Consider the following 23,582-nt stretch of genomic DNA (forward strand, 5'->3'; position numbering starts at 1 on the left):
CTCCATCCTCCTTTCCTCTATAAAGCATCTGATTTTTAAAATATATCATCTTGATAAAAAATATGTAACCATGAGGATAAATTTCGATGGAAAACACATATGAGACTGTATGATGTTCCATGTTAATAAACAGCAAGTTAGGAACTCCCACAGGGAAGGAAACATGACTGGAAGCATTTTTATAAACAGTCTGCAAACCACTTGAGAGAGAACAGAGATGGAATTGATCAAGAGTGTTAATGGGCCATTTCTGTGGCTTCTGATTCAGTGTCTTTGAGGGTTATCATCATCCACCATCATCTAGTCATCATTTTGGCCTGGAGAGTAAATCCCTTGCATATTCTTACTGGATAACTATAATACAGTACTCAATAGTTTTGCAGGAGGAAATAAATAAATAAATAAATAAATAAATAAATAAATAAATAAATAGATAAATAAATGCCAAAAGCATACATGACTTTGTTTAACATATCTTACCCGATAGAATAGCGTGAAGGTTTTGAGGGCACTAGGTTGTTATCCACTGGGGTCTATGTCTGTATAAAGAACTAATACTTTTCTAATAGAGAGAACCAGATCAATTTATTGGACAATAATACAGTCTAATAATTCTTATGTGTGGATGATGATGTTTGAAAAGTCATGTTTTTCACCTGAAGTAGGGTTAACATATGTTTGCCAAGGACATGCATGCAGCTTTTTCTTTACCTTGTAAGCTGTCCTTATCTGAATCCATAAGTTCATGTACTTTATTAATTCTATCCCCCATACATCCAGGAACAAGTGAGTGAGCAGTTGTATGTGCCATGGACGGAATTATACACTTTGCTGATAAGAAAGAAGAAAAAATGCATTTATTAATATCAAATAACTTCTAAAAACTTGACTGTAAGCAAGACTGATAATTAACAAGATTCAAGATGACAAGATACACTTAGTTATTACTGCTGGAGATAATTTGATTTTAAAAATGCTCTTCCCACGTTAGCTCTCAAAGGATCAAAAGGGTGGTATAATCCTTGCTATATACTTAGAGCCATGATTTCTTTTCAGTTTAAATCACTAGAAACAAATTGTTAACTACATTTTTAAAACAAACAAACAACAACATCAACAACAAAATCTAAAACATTTTTAAATTAAGCAGCAAATCCTGTCAATTATGGAGCAATAAAACTTTGGATCTAGATTTATTTATTTATTTATTAAATAGGAAGATAGTTTATAGAGTATTTAAACTGTATAGTTCAACAATATTCAGGAGCCTTATAATGATCAGTCTTCTCATCTATGGGAAACATAATTACCGTTATTTTTCTGAAATGTGCAACATGATTGCCATTCCTTAACCTCCATTCTTTTCTTGGTATCAACTTCCAAAAATTCAGATTATATTATCAAAGAATCTTTCAGGTTGGAAAAAGACCTCTGAGATCATCCAGTTTAATCATCCACTTACTACCAATATTGTTCACTACATCATGTTCCTTGGTTCCCCATCTACGTGTTTCTTGAATAGCTCCAGAGATGGTAATTCAACCACTTCCTTGGGCAGTCTGTTCCAGTGCCTGATCACTCTTTTGGAGAATTTTATCTTAATATCCAACCTGAACCTCCCCTGGAACATCTTGAGCCTATTCCCTGTAGTACTGTCTCAAGTTAACTGGGAGAAAAGGCAGCCCCTACTTCACATATTTATAGAGAGTGATAAGGTCTTCCCTGAGCTTCCACTTTTCAATACTAAAGATCTCAGTTTCTCAGCAGTTCCTTCTAGGACTACAAGATGCTACAGATCCTTTGCCAGTTTCATTGTTCTTATTTGGACAAGAGGGATAATATCAATGTCTTTCCTGTAGAGAAGAGCTCAAAACTGAGCATAGCAATCAAGATATGAGCTCACGAGTACTATGTATAAGTGATAATCACTTCCCTAGTCCTGCTGACTACATCATTTCCGATACAAGCCAGGATGCCATTGACCTTCTCAGCCACCTGAGCACACTGCTGGTTCATGTTCAGCTGACCATTGACTAGCATCCCCAGTTCCTTTTCTTCCATGCAGCTTTCTATCCACCGCCCCAAGCTTGTATTGTTGCATGGCATTACCGTGACAGAAATGCAGAAACCAACACTTGATCTTATTCAACCTTGTAAAATTGGCCTCAGTCCATTGATACAATCTGTCTATATCCCACTGCAGGGCCTTCCTGCCCTCAGACAAGTCAATGCTTTCTCCCAGTTGGTGTTATCTGCAAAATTACTTACTGAGGGGTGCACCCAATCTCCTCATCCAGATCATCAATAGAGATACTAAACTAAAGTGGTCCTGATACTGACCCCAGTGGAATGCCACTAGTGACCAGTCACCAGGTGGATTTAACTCACAACAACACTCTAGGCCCAGTCTTCTAGCAAAGAATATACCTGTTTTTTTTTTACCCAGAAAAGAATATACCTGTCCAAACCATGACCTGCGAGCTTTTCCAGGAGAACACTGGGTGAAACAGAGTTAAAGACATTACTAAAACCTAGGTAGACTACACTAACATCTTTTCCCTAATCCCCTAAGTGTGTCACCTGGTCATAGAAGGACGCGAGGTTGGTCAGGCAGAAGCTGTCTGTCATGAATCCCATCATGTTCTGTACACTTTTTATAATACAGTTTGAAAAACAGGTTGCTAATATTTTCCTCCTGAATTATGTGGCAAGGGTTTATACTGCTCCTCATGCCAGTCCTCCAACTCTGGAGGATGAGAACACTGAGGATAACTGATCTGAACATTGAAGACAAAAAAAAAAAAAAAAAAAAAAGATGGCAATGTACTCCTCAGACATTTCCCCATAATTAGCGATTATGCTCCCCACTAAACTCAATAAATGTCGAAGAAAGCCATGGAGGGAAGAAAAGCCCAAGGAAGCTGGTCAGTATTCAAGTACCATACACTCCAAGCCCAGGAGCAATGCATCCTGAGAAAAAGGAAAGTAAGCAAGAGTACCAGCTGGCCTCTGTTGATCAACAAGATGTTCCTGGACACATGTAGGCATGAAAAGAAATTCTATCAGGACTGGAAGCAGAAGTACTATAAAGAAGTTGTACAAGCAAACAGGGATCAGGTTAGGAAAGCCAGAACACAGATTGAATTAATCTATCCAGGGACATAAAAGGGAACAAGAAGAAATTCTACAAGTATATCAGTGACAATAAAAAGGTCAGGGAGGATGAGGTTCCACACCAGAAAGGAACTGGAGACATGATCACAAAGGGATACGGAGAAAACTGGGGTTCTCAATGACTTCTTCATCTCATTCTTCACTGTCAGGAGCACTCGCTACACTGCCCAAGCTGCAGAAAGCAAAGGTAAGAACTTGGAGAAGGAAGATGTGCCTGCTGTAAGTGAAGGTCAGCTTTCAGACCATTTAAAGAATGAGAAGATGCACAGGTCCATGGTACCTGACAAGATACATCCACAGGTGTTGAGGAAAATGGTGGATGAGTTGCCAAGCCATTATCCATCAAATTTGAAAGGTCATGGCAGTCTGGTGAAGTTCCCACTGATTAGAAAAGGGGAAAGATAACCCCCATTTTCAAGAAGGGAAAGAAAGAAGATCCAGGGGACTACAGCCCAAACTGACTCATCTGTGTGCCTGGCAAGATGATAAAGACAGTCTTCCTGAAGGCCCTATGGATTTGTTGGATGGACCACTTGCAAGATTGACTTGTATTCACTTGATCTCCACCAGGACCCTACATCATTTTCTGCAAAGCTCCTTTCCAGCTGAGTGTCCTGTAGCATATACTTGTACCTGGTGCTTGCATGGCTCTACAGTTCTCTTTGTCAAACCTCATGAGTAGCCCACCTCTCTAGACTGTTGAGATCCCTCTGAATGGCAGCATAGCACTCTGGTGAGGTGAGCCAGCCTCTCTCCCCAGTTTGTGTCATCTGCAAATTTGCTGAGGGTGCACTCTACTCCATCATTCAGATCACTAATCAAGATTTTAAACAGGACACGACCCAGCACTGAACTCTGGTCTACATTGTTACTGGCCTCCAACTAGAATTTGCATTTGTCTTAGTTTCACCTGGGAAGGAATTATTTTCTTCTGAGTGTCTGATATAATGCTATGTTTTTGTTCTAGGAGAAAACAATATTGATAAAAAAATGATGTTTGTTGTTGCCTGCTAAGCATTATTGTAAAGAGACAAGGCAATTTGCAGTGAAAGACCAAGAAGCTGGGAGGGAATAGAATTAGGACATCTGACTTTAATCAGGATGAAGAGACACCACACTACAAAACATCAAAGTGATGTTACCAGCTGCATCCTGCCCCTTAAGGCTACTGTTCTTGACTTGTATATGTTTGAGTATAGGCACTATAAGCTCTGCTGATGGGCTGAAGTTCCAACACGGAATGAGTTGTTTTGTTCCATTTCAGTCTTTGGGGACCAACCAGGACAAGCACAGGACAATTCACTGCCTTCTTCCAATCCTGCAGTGACCAGTTACCAGAAACCTCATACACACAATATAAAAAGGAAATACGTAACTATAACTATGAAGCATGTACTCAATCCCAATGTGGAACAGTATGCCTTTTTATGTGGGCTTGGTAAATTGGTGGAGGAATGTGAATGGTGACAAAATGATTTGAATTAGGTCTACTTTGGGATCTGGAGCTTTTGAACAGCCAGTCTATTCATAAAATAAACAGATTGTATTTGTTTGCAGTTTACAGAGCCTGATGGGCTCAGGAAATGTGGGTTCTGTCTACTAAACAAAGTTACTTTGCACCTTTCCATTACAGATTCAGATAATCACTTTGGAAATCTGTAATGCCTCTAACCCATACTTGCATCTCAAAAAGGGATTTGTGCCTATACAAACTTTTGAAAATGCTTTCTTAAATGCTTTCACACTCAGTTTTCCAGTGATAAATTCTTGCCAAGCTAAATATTTCTGTTCAGTAAAGTGAGATGTGTGTTCGGAGCTAACTAATCTGATCATTTCCAGGTTCCCAGTCTAATATGATTTATCTACCTGAAAGAAGCAGTATGGTTGTTATCAGCCACTACTAATGAACACATGAAAATGACACAGTATGTACTTCTACTGGCCAGTCATGCAGTCTAAATATAACCATATAAACCACTGCTACAGTCCTGGTACTCCTTTTGCCGTGATGAAATGAAAAGTTGCTAACAGATACGAGTGTGCAGATTTAGTATAAAAGAATATCTGTAAGCCAGCTGGCCTAATGTTTGCTCACTGTGAGGGGGTCAGAGACCTTGTATGGTCTTAATAAATAGAATCAACTGACTTCATATGTATTTTGGCACTAATATGTGGCCTATGACATCATTTCCTGAGCTTTAGTATAATATTAATAGAAAGATTAGGACTGAATCAGAGTTATGGTACAGAACAGTTTTTCTCTTTGCTCATTTAGAAAAATAAGTAAATAAAGTTGAATAAGACACAGCTGCTTGTAGCATTATTCCAGAATAGCCTCACAAACACAAACCTTCTAGTCAAGTTAGGGTTTGCTTCATTTTTTATTTATTTCTCATTAATTTGTCTTAAATCACTTATTTCTCTGAGAAGGAAAGAAAAATTCGAAAAGAAAAAGCCTTGCCCAGGCCAGACAGAGGAATAAAACACATGTCAACAATAAATCCAGGTTAAGCTCTTGTGAAACACCTTGAATTCATTATATTTGTTTGTGCAGCCACCTTTAATCTATAACAACAAATTAAAGTTTGATTTAGATTAAAGCAAATCATAAAATAATTAAAAGTACCTTCTTTTTTACACCACCTTCCAGGTTTTCATCCATTGTTGGTCAAGGTCAGGGATTCACTCCCCACCATCTGAAGTTTCAAAAGATTTATCTGCTCAGCTTTCTTTTTGTCCTCTCTGGAGTATCCATTTTATTATATAAAAATCTTACAGATTAACCGGTGCTTGACCAGCTTTCTTTCAAAGCCTCTTCAGATGTAAGTGGTAAACTATTTCTTTAGTAGTTCTATACTCTTGTTCCACATCCTCATTGCCCATTTATCTGATTTTTTTTTTTTTATGAATTACTCTAAATACATCATTTCAAATAAACATTTTCTACTGTAATGCATTATATCTCTTAAATGAGCTGTGTTATGATTCAGTGTGCATTACCCATCTCACAGACGCATTCCACATTTAAGAGTATCAGTATCAAATATCAAATATCGATATCAAAGTGGTTATAGAAAATGTGTTATGTTACAGTTCTATATTCAGAATGTTGTGTCATTAATTAATAAATAAATCATGCGAGCTATCATTATCTGGAGTATACAATCAATTTAAGTTTAAAATATGTAATGTTTAAGATTTATTCTGAAATTTTGAAGATTCGTTCATCTTTTCAAAACCCTTTTTACAGCAATGAGATGTGTTTCATAGACTGAGTTTGCATGCATGAACATGATGGCTAGTGGAGAACACAGCAGCTCCAGCTTTGATACTGAATGGTGAAAAGGTAGAACTGTTCAAATATGACAGCTTTTTCTACTTCGTATGGTGAAAAACTATTCCTCATCTAGTAGGGGAATGCAAGGAGATCATATGTGATCTAGTGTATTAGTTAGCTATAGGTCTGAGGCTTGGGTGTTCTTTCCAGTAGAACTATTACAAATAGCTTTCAAGATGAAAACTCTTTACAGATAAGAACATAACTATTCTATTCTCTGTTCTTTAAGGATAAGAAAAAAATCTCTGTTCTGCAGGGTTCTCACTAGCATGAAGTTTCAGTTTCTTGTTGAAATAAATGTTATTTGAATGTTAACATGGTATTATTAGCTTATAACACACCAGTAGAATGATATCTAAAATGTATGGATACGTTGTTGAAGTTGATCAAAGCCAGACATTCTCATCTTCTCAGACTGAAACAAGTTTGACAGATCCTACTTTATTTTCAGTTAAGCAAAGGCAACTTCTTTTGGTCTCTCTTACTCTTATTTCTTTCCTTTTCCTTTTCCTTTATTTTTTATTTTTTATTTTTTATTTTTTATTTTTATTTTTAAACCATCAAAAATGAAATTATACTGGATTTAAAAAATAAATAAATAAATAAATACGTGGATTAATTTCCTAAATTCCCTAGACATATAGACATATTTTCCTTGTTTGTTTTTTTTTTTTTTCTTTTTTTCTTTTTTTTTTTTTTCCCTACTACAGTCTTCTGTTTTTATTCCAGACTACACTACACCATCAGTTACATGTAGCTGTTCTGTACCCTCTAGGATAATGCAGTGGTTAGCTGAAGGTTATGCTGAATATCATAAGATGCCTAAAATAAGTGCCTAACATTTAGGCAACTTTTTTTTTCCAATATGCTTTAAAAAAAATGGTCAGAAAATATTTGAAAATAGAAAACATTTTTAGAAAACTTTTCCACTCAGAGGACAGTAACACACTGGAGCAGACTGCCCAGAGAGACTGTGGATGCCCCATCCCTGGAGGCATTCAAGGCCACGTGGATGGGGCTCTGGGCAGCCCGGTCCAGTGGCTGGTGACCCTGCACATATCAGGGAGGTTGAAACTTGATGACCTTTGAGGTCCTTTTCAAACCAACACATTCTTTGATTCTATGAAGTGAGAAAAAAGTGAAGTTACAAGCAGGAAGAAATATTGGGACTGAATTTTCAGTGCCTGTATGTTGTGCTGGTATTATTAAAATAAATGCTAATTTTGAACCCATGCATCTTTCAGAAGTTGTTTTGTATATCTCTCTCTATTATTATTAAAGTATGACCAATTCTGACTTGTGGATGAAGTTACAAGAATCTTAAAAACATATACAGAAAGAAAAGGAGCTGCTGAGATCTTATGAATGATGCTTTAGAAAACATGAAAATCTGTTGAAACAGATGTATCACATTCCTTTTATAATTTCTCAAATTACCATCAGACACAAGGTCACGTATTATTATATTTTCAACTTCCCAGCTAAATCACTGGAGTTACAAGAAGAATTAAAAAAAAAAGATCTCTTCTAAGACTTAGACAAAATTTTTTTACAGACTTGATTGTAAGTTCCTTGAAGAAACATGGAACACTGTACAAATTACTCAGTGTAATCACCTTCTATATATAGTGTGCTACATATTCTTGATTCTTTTTATTCTGTCCCAAAGCTGTACAAAAAGAAATTCAAATGTATCCACACTCCAATATTTTCTATACTAAAATCACAGAATTTGAGCCACCTTTGTACTAGTTTCCGAAGTAATTCATTTCCTAAAATATTTTTTTTTGGAGAAAATTGTTTTTCACAGAATCACAGAATCACAGAATTGTAGGGGTTGGAAGGGGCCTCTAGAGATCATTGAGTCCAACCCCCCTGCCAAAGCAGGTTCTCTACACCATGTCACACAGGTAGGCGTCCAGCTGGGTCTTGAATATCTCCAGAGAAGGAGACTCCACCACCTCCCTGGGCAGCCTGTTCCAGTGCTCCGTCACCCTCACTGTAAAGAAGTTCTTGAGCACATTCGAGCAGAACTTCCTATGCTCCAGTTTCTGGCCATTTCACCTTGTCCTGTTCCCACGCACTACTGAAAAGAGACCAGCCTCGCCACTATGGCCCGAAAACATCAGGTATTTATAAACCTGGATCAAATCCCCCCTCAGCCTTCTTTTCTCAAGGCTAAACAGACCCAGTTCCCTAAGTCTCTCCTCATAGGGGAGATGCTCCAGGCCCTTCACTATCTTTGTGGCCCTCCACTGGACTCTTTCCAAGAGATCCCTGTCTTTTTTGTACTGGGGAGCCCAGAACTGGACACAGTATTCCAGATGAGACCTTACCAGGGCAGAGTAGAGGGAGAAGATCACCTCCCTCGACCTGCTGGCCACACTCTTTTTAATGTACCCCAGAATGCCATTGGCCTTTTAGGCCATGAGGTCACACTGATGGCACATGGCCAACCTGTTGTCCACCAGGACGCCCAGGTCTTTCTCAGCAGAGCTCCTCTCCATCAGGTCTTCCCCCAGCCTGTACCGGTGCATGCAATTATTTCTTCCTAGGTGCAAGACTCTACACTTGCGTTTCTTAAACCTCATCCGGTTTCTTACTGCCCAGCTCTCCAGCCTGTCCAGGTCTCGCTGAATGGCAGCACAGCCTTCAGGTGTGTCAGCCAGTCCTCCCAACTTTGTATCATCAGCAAACTTGCTGAGGGTGGTCCCTATGCCCTCATCAAGGTCATTCTGTCTTTAAGGATTTCTGTCTTCGTTTTTAAGGATTCTTTCTAATAAGTGATAAAATGAAACAAACAAACAAACAAACAAAGTGATCTCTGTTGAAGTGTACATTTCTGAAAATGAATTAACAAATTGATGTCTTAGTACATATAAGAACAAAAAATTGCTTCTTAAAAGCATTTTTACATGCCCCAGGAAAAAAAATACACAGGAAAAAAAAATAATATTGGTTGTTTATTTGTGTGATGTGTGAACTAAAGATTAGCAATAAGCAATTCACACATATGCATTTAAGATGTTCAAGTGAGTGAGCAATTTGATGATGCTCTGAGTAAATTAAATATATAAATGTTTTAATTTCCTTAAAAGAAAAATGATTTGCACTTTGTATAATTCCTTATTATGCCATGTTTTCATCAATCCACCAAAATAAATATATAAATAAATAAATGCAGATAGGTAGATAAATAAATAAATAAAATAATATTAACAATCCATAAACCACAACATTATTGGAATAAAAATGACAGGCTATTCTACACAACAGGAGGAACTGAAATCTTCCTTTCCTATAAATCCCCTTGTAACCCTTTCATAGCTTCTCCATTTTGTTTTCCACTTGATCTGCCATCAGTGACAATAATACACTACTGATAGTGTAATTAAAATATTATGCTTCTAGAAGTGAACGTGCATATACTCTGTTAACTGATCTGTAGTCCAACTCAACAGAAATAAACAGAAATCTAAATGTCCTTTGAGAAATTGTAATGAAATTTTATGGATTGGTTATCCTTCCAACATATCAAAAATAATAACAGTGATGCCAGCAGTTTATTATCTCAGCCTTATTTAACATTAAAGTTATGCCCATGAGTTTCTTGTAGATGAAGTTAAATGATGAAGGATCACATTAAGAAAAAGAGAAACATATGAAATCGTAACTCACTGGGTATTATTTTAATCATGGTACAACTCATTCACTATTTAATCAGACAGCATGTTGATGAGAGCAGAGAGAAGTCAGAAGGTAAAGAAAAATGCAATCTCTTCTTTTTCATCAGTGTGTGTACTTCTATTAGTTAGAAGTAGGAGTGAATATTCTGCTGGAATGGACAATGTCAGAGAAATTATGTTCTCTCCTAGCTTTGTTTATAAAATATAAACTGGGTTTATGACAAGGAACCCTGCAATAAACAGGATGAATTTTAAACAACAGTACTGAGAACGTATTTAATAACCAAATTATTAAAATTTAGAGCAGTTATTGGAGATCATAATGTATTATTCTCACTGAACAGTGATTTACTGGCAACAGATTAAGTTCTAGTGTATATCATAAAAATAGCAATAATAATAAAAATTGTTCTTTACATTTTGTTCCATGCTTCCTAGAATTAATAGAAGTGTCTTCAACAAAATAAAGTTTCCTACTGTTGTGAGGATGAAGACCTATTTCATGTGTCCATCTTATATATTTTAGTTCTTAAGGAGTTCAAAATATGCGTAACATAGAAAACAAACAAACAAACAAACAAAGTGTTTAAATGTCTAATTCAATATTTTCAGAGCCCACTGAATACTACTAAGAAATTTCTCAGTTTACTTGAGTGCTATTCATGTGAAGTGTGACATAGTTCTGTTGTAATTGTCTTTAATTCAGTGTGCCTGATGTTATTACAGGAGACTGGTAAAACAGAAAGAATTACAAGATCTTTAGAATGTTTACAATCTGTGTGATATGACTAGTATCATGGAGTCGTAGATGAATGATTCAGTTTGGAAGGGACCTCTGCAGGTCAGCTTCCTGGCTAAGCATAATCTCATGGAAGATATTATTCAGGCTTGTGTTCAGCTATTGAATATCTCCAGAGAAGGAAACTCCTTAACCTCTGGGCAGTTTGTACCTGTGTCCAGTCACCCTCAGAGTAGAGATGTTTTTCCTCATATTCATCTGAATATTCCTGTGTTTCTACTTGTGCCTATCAGTCACCTCTCATCACATAACTGTCCCTCATGGAGAAAAGACCGGCCCCATTTGCTTGACATCCACCTTTCAGTTACTTATATACATTGATCAGAACCCAACTGAACTTCCTTTCCTCAAGGTCAAAGAGGCCCTGCTCTCTCAGTCTTTCCTTGTGAGAGTTACTCCACTTAATTAATCATTTTAGTAGTCCTTTATGGGGCTAAATCCAGAAGCTCCATGATTCCCTTGTAGTGCTGAGACAAAAACTGGACACAGTATTACAGGTGAGGCCTCACCAGGACAGAGTAGAGGGCAATAACTTCCCTCAACAAACTGGCAATGTTTTTTTCTAATGCACCTCAGAATATTTGTTGATCTTCCTGACCACAAAGGTACACTGCTGGTTCATCACTGACATTTTGTCCATCAGGACGTGAATCCTTCTCCTCTGAGTTATTTTCCAGCTGGTCATTCCCCATGTATACTGGTGTATGGTGTTATTCCTCTCCAGGTATGAGACCCTGTAGTTGCTTTTGTTGAATTTCAAAAGGTTCCTGTCTGCTTAGGTCTCCAGCCTGTAAACTTACCACAGTATGAGGACTGCTCCAGAAGTAATTCCTTATATTTTATTAAGTTGCTCCACAATGTCAGGGGTGAATGCTGGTGGTATGACAGTAGAGACTGGACCTTCCCACAGTAATCCATTCAGCTTTCTTACCATACAACATATGGCAGCAGAGAAACTGACTGAGAAAGCGGTATTTGATATTGAAGTGTATATGAAGAAAAAGTGTGTCACTGAATTCCTCCATTTGGAAAAAAAATGCACCCATTGTCATTCACTGATGCTTGCTGAACACTTATGAAGACCAAACAGAGAATGTGGGTTCAGTGAAGTGAAGGGTGGTGCCTTTCAGCAGTGATAACAGAAAGACAAGGAAATGATGGCAACACTGTAATATCACGAAGTCTGCATCAAGCTTGTCCCACGAATACTCACACAAGAATAGGAAGAACACTGCAAGTTTGTGAGGACATATTGAACCAGTATGAGTCTGAAGGTGACAGTTTCTGGTTTCTAACCACTTTGAGCTGGAATCAAATTGGCAGTCCATGGAGTGGCAGCTTCACTCCCCTGTTCAAGAGACAGACCTCAGCAGATAAAATGATGTGCAATGTCTCTTTAGATAGGAAAGGAGTGAGCCTTCTGGATTTCGTAGAACACTGACAAACCATAAACTCTGACATCTACATCAAACTCTAGCTAAGCTGAAGGCTTAGACTTCTAGAGTCAGACTAGAGAATCACAGAATCACAGAACTGTAGAACCACTTGAGTTAAAAGGGACCTTTAAAAGTAATCGTCTGTCTTCCTGCAATGATCAGGGACATCAACAAATAGATCAGATTGCTCAGAGCTTGATCCAACCTGACCTTGAATGTATCCAGGGACTGGGCATCCACCACCTCTCTGGGCAACTTATTTTGGTGCTTCACTTTGATAGTGAAGAAGACAAACTTCTTTTCTGCAACATGATAGCACTAGGCCACATACCAGTTTGAAGTCTTTAAGCAGACTGCTCATCTTGGCTGAACTGTCCTGCCATACCCATGGCATAATCTAGATATGGCACGTTTTGACTTCCACCTGTTTGGGCTAAAGAAAGATGGACTGTGACAAGAATATTTTCATAGTAATTACACCATCATAGCTGCTGTGAAACACTGGTCACCTCCAGTGGTGCAGATTTTAATGAGCACATCATGCAGGCTGTTGTTCACTGGGGGAAAAAAAAAAAAAAAAAAAAAAAAAAAAAAAAAAAAAAAGTAAAACCAGTGGTGATGGCTATGTTGAAAAAGAGCTTTGTAGCTGAGAATTTGCTGTATAAAATAGTGTTACTTTACTCTTTGTCTCTGTTTTAATTTCCATGGAAATAAATAGGAAACATTACTTTCAGAGAGACCTACATATGTTTTGGCATTGCTAATATTCTTTGTTGAACAGGACTATTGACTAACCATTTGGCTGAGAATTATGGTTCAATAAGATAATGTTATGATAAAGGTTATATACACAGAGGTCCAAAGAAAGTAAGTATCAAAAAAGATATCCTCTTTTTCTTTCACATAAAAACTGAAGAAATAGCATTAAACACTGAGATCCAGATTTGTTATCCACTTTATGTCTTTCCCTAAAATAAAATGATGTTATAACTCTGGAGAAAGATGCTACTAGCTTACTTCATGTGCTATCATTTCACAGTCATACCTAAGAATGTCCTTCAGTTGCATGAATACTATTTATTATTTTAGACATGGGTGAACTCTCAGCACAAAGCAAAGATGACTTAAAAAATTCTATATGTATTAACTATATATTTTATGCACTGGAAATATGTAAACACTGTTTTGTTTGTTGTTTCTTTTTTCTTTCTTTTTGACAACTTGAAAGTCTAGTTTTGTATTTCATTTTTTTTTTTTTAAATTAAATTTAAATTTAATTTTTTATTTTTATTTTTGGTTTTATTTTTATTTTTATTTTTATTTTTTTATTTTTATTTTTATTTTTATTTTTATTTTTATTTTTATTTTTATTTTTATTTTTATTTTTATTTTTATTTTTATTTTTATTTTTATTTATTTTTATTTTCATTTTCATTTTCATTTTTATTTTTATTTTTTTTATTTCTGCCCTAAGGATGAGGAAGAAGGCTACTATCCTCGTGGGAGTCTGCTATAGATCATCCAACCAGAATCAAGAGTCAGGTGGAGCTGAAAGTAGGAATCGGGTAAATAGGGGCCTTTCATGAAGATTAAGTATCCTAGGCTTTGGGGAATGTCAGAAGAAATGGACTAGTGGGCATTCTAATAGCACCTTGCTGAAGTTTCACAATTGCTAGACCCTGTCATGATAGGGGCGGGGCTTCAACTTAACAGATTTCTGCTGGAAATACAATACAGAAGACAGGAATCAAGCCGTTCCTGGAATGTGTGAAAGATAACTTCCTGACACAACAGGTAAGAGAGCCTACTAGGGCAGTTAGCCTACTAGATTTGCTGCTCACAGAGAAGGACTGGTGTGAGAAGTGTTCATGAGCTGTTTTCAGCACAGCCACCACAGAATGGCAGATTTCTCAATTCTTATTGAAGTCAGAACTGGAAGAAGTAAAATCACTACTTCCAGAGGGCTGATTTAGACTGTTTGGAACAATGGTTGGGGGAGTCACTCAGGAGAGTCTTTAAAGACAAACTGGTCCAGAACATCTGAATGCTTCTAAAGAAGGAATTCTTAAGGGGGCAGAAGGCCATCCCTATGTGCTGCAAGAAGAGCCAGGAGGGAAAAATACCAGCCTGGATGAACAGGGAGACTTCACTGAGACTTGATGTAAAAAACAAACAAACAAACAAACAAAATAAAACAAAACAAACAACAACAACATTACTATCTTTGCTAATTTGCTATCTTTGGAAGAAGCAGCAGACGTATGGAGAAATGGAAAAAAATGATTCCATAATATGAAGAGAGAAAAGCAGAAAAGTGAAAGCTCAGATAGGATTTTAACTGGAGACCACTTTAAAAACATAAAATAAAGAGGGTTTCAAAAATACCTTTACAACAAGAGAATGGCCAAGGAAAATCATAGAATCATAGAATGGTTTCGGTTGGAAGGACTATTTAAGATCAACTAGTTCCAAACCCCTGCAAAAGGCAGGACACCTCTCACTTGACCAGGTTGCTCAAAGACTTGTCCAGCCCGGCGTTGAATGCCTCCAGGGAGGGGGCATCCACAAGTTCTCTGGGCAACCTTCTCCAGTGTGTCAACACCCTCATAGTAAAGAATTTCATTCTAATATCTAGTCCAAATCTACCCTCTTCTACTTTAAAACTATTTCTGCTTCTCCTGTCACTACATATCCATATAAAAGTTCCCTCTCCAGCTTTCGTGCAGGTCTCCTTCATGTACTGGATGGCTTCTATAAGGTCCCTGAAACTTTCTTTTCTCCAGGTTGCACCGCTGCATCAACTATTTCAGTCTGTCCCCATGAGGGATGTACTACAGTCCTCTGCTAATCTTCATGTCCCTCCTCTGGACCTGCTCCAACAGCTCCATGTCCTTCATGTGTCAAAAGTCTCAGAACTGGATGCAGTACTCCAAGTAGAAGCCCGTGAGAGCAGAGTAGAGGGGCAGAATCACCTCCCTTGTCCTGCTGGTCTCACTTCACCAGAATCAACCCAGGATACAGTTGGCCTTCTGGGCTGCGCTCAGTCCCACTGACCGTGTGTCATGGTTTTGTAATGTTGCTGTCAATATTCCACATCATAACATCATGTGCAGTATGGATCATTAAAAGATTCATAATCCAGTTCTGTGAAATAACAACATCCCAAATACTCAGCTCTCAAAAGAAAGCTACGTATTCCAGAAGACTTCGCAGACAGAGATAAGTCATGGGAGGAAGACATATATATAATCTCGCTCTCAGGCTGGAGCTCTCTCTTTTGGATTCTCGGAGAGTGGGAACCATTCCAGCCGTGTCGCCTAGAGTTCACAGTAGGCCTCTTGGTTTTCGGGGACTCTCTCTCTCTGTTTTGTTCAATTTATTTACCTCAATCCTATTGTATTATATTGTGTTATCTAGTATTCTGATATCATATTTAGTAAAATAAGTTTTCCTCCTTAGAACATTGCTGCTATCACAATTATAAAAAAACAAAGCAACAAGAATCCTCACTGCTCAAGTTGAAAGAAGTTTGCTGTTCTACAAAATTGCTGCTACCAAGCAACAGGATTTTCACAGAATCACAGAATTATCAAGGTTGGGAAAGACCTAGAAGATCATCCAGTCCAACCATCACCAATACTTCCCAGTTAAAACATGTCCCCCAACACAACATCCAAACATTTCTTGAACACTCCCATGGTCGGTGACTCCACCACCTCCCTGGGTGGTGCATTCCAGTGCCTGACTACCCTTTCCGAGAAGTAATACTTCCTAATGTCCAGCCTGAATCTCCCCTACGGCAGATTGGAACCATTCCCTCTAGTTCTATCATTGTCTATATGAGAGAAAAGGCTGACACCAAACTCACTACAGCCTCTCTTCAGGAAGTTATAGAGAGCTCAGGTTTCCCCTGAGCCTCCTCTTCTCCAGACTGAACAATCCTAGCTCCCTCAGCCGCTCCTAATAAGGCCTGTGCTCCAGTCCCCTCACCAGCTTTGTAGCCCTCCTCTGAACACGTTCCAGGGCCTCAGTGTCTTTCTTGCAGTGAGGGGCCCAAAACTGAACACAGTACTCGAGGTGCGGCCTCACCAGTGCCGCATGCACATGCCGCATGATCTCCCTCAAGATAATCTGTTAAATAACCTTCCCCAGCACCGAGGTCAGGCTAACAGGCCTGTAGTTTCCTGGATCCTCCTTGCAACCTTTCTTGTAAATGTGAGTCACGTTGGCAAGCCTCCAGTCTTGTGGGACCTCACCAGTCAACAAGGAGAACTGATAGATAATGGAAAGTGGCTTGGCTATCACCTCCGCCAGTTCCCTCAGCACTCTTGGGTGGATCTCATCCAGCCCCATGGACTTGTGGCAGTCCAGTTGGAGTAGCAAGTCTCTGACCGTTTTGAATTTTCATTTTTATCCTGATGAAGTCAGTAACTGAACTTACCTGAGCTCATTTTCTAGATGGCCAGTAAAATAAACATTTTAAAAATTCTTATTAAGATTACATTCATATGACACATGCTCAAAAATAAAAATAGTAATTAAAAAAAAAAAGCTAATTTTACCAATCTAAGTTGAATTTAATAGCATCGTGGCTGATGTAAGTAATAAACTGTGCAGAAAGGACAGAGGCATCAAAAGGATTTCAACTTTGTAAAAACTGCTTTGTTGACAGAGGCAATAAAGAAGATGCATATGATGCAATAGTGCATAACTGTATGCAGTGACAGATTTTAAATCATTCACTTGCATTAAGCATACCAGGAATAATTCAAAATACTGATGTAAAAGAAGACTCTTTTCAGTCTTGTTGTTTGGCAGGAGTAAGGAACATTTAACAAATTACAGAAAAAAAATGGTTACCTAATTTTGAGATATTAACCTAATTCTCATGCCTGGAAAAGTTTAGGCAAGGACAATATTATACTAGTGATATCAGCAACAAAAGATAGTTAAAGAAAAGTCCTATTCTTCTCCACTGTGAAAATAACATGTACAAATAGCAAATGTCACAAATATTAATTTCACTGTTAACTATTCTATTATTTAAAAAAAAAAAAAAGTAATGCTGCTGTCAAATCAATACATTCTTGATTGCTTATAGGTTTGTTGTTGTTGTTGTTGTTTCTAAGATTTTTTAATCTGTAATTATTAAAAATTAGAATTAAGCATTGCAGGAGCATTCATAGATCACTGCGCAGATACATACTAGTTATTTGAAATAAAAGCCATAATTAAAACAATTACTGAACAAAATAAAATACACAGTTGGTGTCATAGAAGTAATGTATAAGCCCACACCACCTATCACATGGTACTATGTCTGTCATAGATTGGTAAATATCAGTTGATTAAAGTCTTCTCAGCTGATAGATATGAATACCTTAAATTCATTAAATCTTCTTCATTTAAAGTGATGTAGTATTATAATCTAACAGTGACCTTGAAGATAATTAGTATATGCACTCCACTTCATAAATATTAATTTATGATTATCTTCTTTTCCCCTGTAATGCACATTTGAAACATGTAAGGGAAAACCTCAGCTTTGACTTCTTGGCTGGTCTGTCCCAAGAAACAAATATTCTAGATACATCTTATCATTATCCAAACAGCAGAATTCTTAAGCAGCTTTTGAAGAGGCAAGTTTGAAAATGAGACTAAATTTGTCCTTATTATGGAATGACAAAGCAAATGTGTTTAACAGAGATTTCAGCTGTGCATAGAAATTGTCAGCTTCTTACACTCTACACTACGCTGTTTGCAAAATTCACCTCAGAGAGAAGTGAAGTTACAGTGCTAACATACTCCACAGATTCTCTGGTTTTGTTCTATGCTTATGTAATCAGTTGGCAGTTATGCACACTTCTGATGACCTGTAGGTGAAATGTTTTTGTGTTATCTAGTCAAGAATGAGCACTGGAGCAATGCTTTACAGAGAAGAAAATAAAAATATTACAGAGAATCGCTACCTACTATTAGAATACATAAATGAAATCCAGTATTTACATCAGTGAAAATGTCAGGATTTTTAAAACAGAGAAGACAGAACACATTAGTGTTATTTCCATAGGCCCAAACTTCCTAGTGTCAGAGTAGATTTATTAATAGACAGTTCTTAAAATAAAGCACTCTTTGCATTTGTAAGTTGTCTTTAAGATTTTTTGACCAAACAAGTTTTCCCTTTTCTCTAACAGCCTTCTAAACATATCTCTCAGTAAACTCATCCAAGTACTTTGAAGCACTGAATTGAGATTTCTTTTTCTGAGAATTTTAATGGAAATCATGAAGTTTGGAATCTAGGATTTATGATACTATAATCTTCTACAAGGCAAAGTGACATAGTGCAAGTGAAATCATGGGGTATTATGCAAAAGAAGCATAAGGAACAAAGTAGGAAAGAAATCAGATTGATCTGAAACACACTTTAAAACAAAGATGAAATAAATAAGAAAAAGAAAATGAAACAGTTCTAAACAGATTATATATAATAGTTATATAATTTTAAAGGAGATTAAACATAATATTAATGTAAAGATTTTCTATAAGAAAGATTTTACATAAGGAAAAATTATATTTGTGTTACAGTCCATAGTTTTGAGCATGCTTCTGTATTTAGAAAAAGGGAAACAATTATATTTAGATTCAAGGACATGTACACATGCACTTTTATATAAACTTATGTTTTCTGAGTCTTCAGTTGGTTAGCCAATTAAATCCTTTATGCTGGAGCATCACAAAGGAGTTTATTGATGTTCTACACATGTGGTACAGGGAAATGAATGGTTTTTAGAGCTCTATTCGTGTCCCAAATACAGTTAAAGTTACAAAAAATTGACATCTTTGACTAGATGCTAAAACCTGATGCTACTAGAAGAACAGACTTCTTTTTAATTTATTTTTATTTTTATTTTTATTTTTATTTTTATTTTTATTTTTATTTTTATTTTTATTTTTATTTTTATTTTTATAGCATTTATTCAGATCTGAAATGGAATTGACAATATACTGTCTAAATACGAATTAAGAATAATAGTGCTAATTTTAATTTGGTTATGTTAATCAATTCAACATAAGAGGTACTACAGTGGAGTAAAGATACAAGTGGCTAGGTTTTATCTCCTTTGTGATATTGTTTCCCCTGAGGATGGATATGGGAGGGAAAAATAAAACAAAACAAAACAACACAAAACAAAAAAGAGAGAGAGAAAACAAGAAAGAGAGTATTAGGCATTAAAGGTATTCTGTTGTGTGAAACTGTTTTACTATCCAATAAAGCTGTGTGTTTGGATTCCAGGCTTATATTTTGAACATTTTGTACATTTCATGTTGTGAATTGGTGCTGACAAGTGGTAATGAATTAATACTTATGTCCTTACAAATCAATTGTGTAATTAATTAATTGTGGTATGTATAACTAAATGATCATTAAAAAATAAAAAATAAAAAAATCTCTATTTTGTAAGCTTTGTGATGAACACAAGTAAAAAATAATTAATTCTGTCTCTGTTCTCTTTAGCAAAATAAACTGTACTTCCCAACCTGAGATTCTGAGTGGTAATGAACAACTGCCAATTTGGAATTTTCTAGTTTTGCAATTGTTTTTAGAATAGTGCCATGTTTTTTATGGTTTTGTTTATTGGGATTCCACATCATAACATCATGTAGTACATTGGGAGTTAAAGTGTTAATGCTCCAGTTCCAGGTAACTATCTGGAAGAGAAGAACTACATTCCCCAGGGGGCTCTGTGATCAGAGAAGAGATGATACAACTTCTGGCAAGGTCACCTGATGTCTCTCTTCTTCACTTCTGCTCGCTGCTGCCATCCTGACTGCACACATCACTTCAGGATTAGTACCCTTCAGGTTTTTGGACAGTCTTTCTTTCATTATACTTGATTTATAAGCTTCAGTTGTAATTATATTGTATTATAGTGTGTTATCTTGCCTTCCGATACCATATTTAGTAAATTAGTTTGTTTCTCCTCAGACTGTTGCTGCTGCTTTTAATTATTTTGGGGCGCCCTGCTTCCCTTTTCTGGAGGCGTGGATTTTGAGAAATCCCTCCACCCCACTAGTCACAGAACCAGGCTGAGCCAGCCCATAAACCACTTACAAATAGTTAATACTTAAAGGCAAAAACTTCAGATATTTACAATATAATACATCTGCACACAGAATATATGTTATTGTGTTCTTAACACACACACACGAATGCAAACTTCAAAAGATTTATAAAAAGGTTATTTTGCAATAGTCTACTTCTGTGGCATGAATAGGGCATAGTGATATATATCTGCTCTATGTAATATGTAATAGCTAGTTCAACAATTTACTTTTTTTTTTTTTTTAAATACCAGATATAATTATCTGAATTCAAACTCATTAAAAATAAAATAATAAAAAAAATGTTGATGAGATTCAGCTTCAGAGGACCACTCTTTGACTCACGATATTTCAAAAAACACATTTCTGGAAATGTCACCATATTAAATCTTATTTCTATAAGGGTCTGGTGCAATCATTATTGAGTTGTCATCATACTATGCAGGACACAAATCTGAAAAAAAAATTCTTCCAGTATAAAGAGGATTCTTTATTAAAGCCACCTTACTTTAAGACTTATATGACCCCAATAAGGTTTTTTTAAATCTTTTTTTGTTTGTTTGTTTGTTTGTTTGTTTTTGTTTTTGTGAGCAAGGCTTCCCTTCATGTCTCCATGTTAGGTCAACTGCCTGCTTGTGTTTCCTTATGACAAGAGCCATTAGAGAATGTATAAAGCAGCCTGATAAGGTGACAACTTAAAGAAAAACTTCCCCAGTAGTAATCACAATCAAGATTTTTTTTAAAAAAGAGAATCTCCCTATTTCAGTTTTTTTTGTTTGTTTTTGTTTTTGTTTTTCCCCCCAGATCTTGAGGAGTGAAATCTCTTAGTGTGATATAATTTCCTAAACATCAACAATATAATAGCCTGATATAATTCTGATTCCTTTTAAATCCCAAGCAAACAATGAAAACTTCCTGGACTGATCATAATCATACTATTTGATGATTTGGGGAAAAATTGTCTACAACGTTTAGAAAGTGCTCCTGCCTGTAGCTAGAAACTGTGTATGTTGTCTACAGTATTATGAGAGCTTCGTGTTTAATAAACAGCTGATATCCAGAAAGTAAATAAAAAACAAATACATCTACAATATTATTAGACAGCAGTATCAAATACATTATTCCAGATTCTGTTATCCAGAAAGGGAATCACAGAATCACGGAATCATAGGGGTTGGAAGGGATCTCCAGAGATCATTGAGTCATTGAGTCCAACCCCCCTGCCAAAGCAGGTTCTCTACACTAGGTTGCAAAGGTAGGCGTCCAGCTGGGTCTTGAATATCTCCAGAGAAGGAGACTCCACCACCTCCTTGGGCAGCCTGTTCCAGTGCTCCATTACCCTCACCATAAAGAAATTCTTGCACACATTCGTGTGGAACTTCCTATGCTCCAGTTTCTGGCCATTTCCCCTTGTCCTGTCTTCACACACTGCTGAAAAGTCTGACCTTGCCTCTTTGTCCCCCATACCTTAGATATTTGTCGACCTGGGTCAGGTCCCCTCCCAGTCTTCTTTTCACAAGTCTAAACAGACCCAGTTCACTTAGCCTTTCTTCAAGGGGAGATGCTCCAGGCCCTTCGCTATCTTTGTGGCCCTCTGTTGGACTCTTTCCAAGTGAACCCTGTCTTTTTGGTAATGGAGAGCCCAGAACTGGACACAGTACTTCAGATGAGGCCTTACCGGGGCAGAGTAGAGGGGAAGAATCACCTACCTTGACCTGCTGGCCACACTCTTTTTAATGCACCCCATAATTCCATTGGCCTTTTTGGTCATGAAGGCACACTGCAGGCTCATGGCCAACCTGTCATCCACCAGGACACCCAGGTCTCTCTCTGCAAGAAGTCTCCAGCAGGTCATCTCCCAATCTGTACTGGTGCAGATTCCATCAAATTTAGGCAAAAGGCTGAAGGGAAAGTAAATAAATAAATAAATTAAAAGGGATAGCAGTGAGAGAACCAAGTATCTTAACAGGTGAATTGACTACAAATTCAGTCTAGCAAATATCTTTCTTCTCTTTGAAAGAAACTAAAGAGAAAAAAAATCAAATTATTAATATTATTTGAAAAAGATCAGAGGAAACTTGAGGAAAATTACATAGACATATAATATACCAAGAATGTCAGGTTTAAGTAAGTGTAGACAGGAAGCAAGTAGCTACGGTTATAGTCTAGGAACAATGTAGCATGCTAAAAATGGAAAGAATATTGAAAACATAAACTGCAAGATCTCTAACAGTATATTTGAAGACCAAAATTGATATTCCTTACTTTTATCTTTGTTTCAAGATCCAATTAAACTGATATATTTTTAAGTCTGTAAGTAATAGAATGTAATAATCTTAGAGGGAATTTATTAATATAAATTAATACAAATTTTATTTAATAATAATAATTTTAATTATTATTATTATTCTACTTACAGCCCATGATACAAACTAAAACTTAGCTCAAAGATTTCTCTTTACTCTGAGAAACCCTTTCACATTATTGTTATAGCTTTATCTGTTGGATTTAATGGTTGAGCAGATGTGATCTCTGCCTAAAAATATTTAACATGGCCTTCTAAATAAGTATACTTTCTGAGATTATATTCATTTTTCTTCCACTGCTTCCTTTATATCAGTGTTGAATGAAATCACTTTGAGTTAAATTTAATTACTTAAATATTGTCTACAATTTCTTCAAGATATAAAGAATAAATGTTCACTTTAATTTCACAATAATGTATCATACACAGTCTGCAATTCTTTCATTTTAAATAGAAAATTATTGCATTTTTATAAAAATCTGGCATAAAATACTGAGCTTTATATTATGAATATTGAAATTGTAGTTATGTTTGTAGTTATTAGAATCATCAAGACAAAAATCTATAGACTATTTTAATAATTACAGTTATAAGGAAAAGTGTCTGACTTGCAGTACATTTTCTCTCAAAATATGAGTTTTAAAATTGATTAAATGAGTTGTGTACTCTTGACTTCCAATAATGAACATTAAGGATTTAGTAGTGCATGCTACATTTTCTTCAGTACTGAAATCCGCTACTG

The 23,582-nt window shown here is 36.5% G+C and overlaps 1 long non-coding RNA gene across 1 annotated transcript in view; it reads right to left on the bottom strand.

Moving 5' to 3' along the window:
- Positions 1-708: 708 nt before the first annotated feature.
- Positions 709-23,582, bottom strand: part of LOC146762732 (uncharacterized) — a 45,525-nt gene continuing 22,651 nt past the window's right edge. The window contains exons 2-3 of the long non-coding RNA XR_014942332.1: positions 22,245-22,436; positions 709-831 (exon numbers count right to left, since the gene is read on the bottom strand). This is a non-coding gene — a long non-coding RNA (uncharacterized LOC146762732). The remainder of the gene's footprint in view (positions 832-22,244; positions 22,437-23,582) is intronic.

Source organism: Coturnix japonica, chromosome 1 (assembly GCF_054131305.1).
Source record: "Coturnix japonica strain WE chromosome 1, WE-NBRP24, whole genome shotgun sequence".
Classification (NCBI taxonomy): domain Eukaryota; kingdom Metazoa; phylum Chordata; class Aves; order Galliformes; family Phasianidae; genus Coturnix; species Coturnix japonica.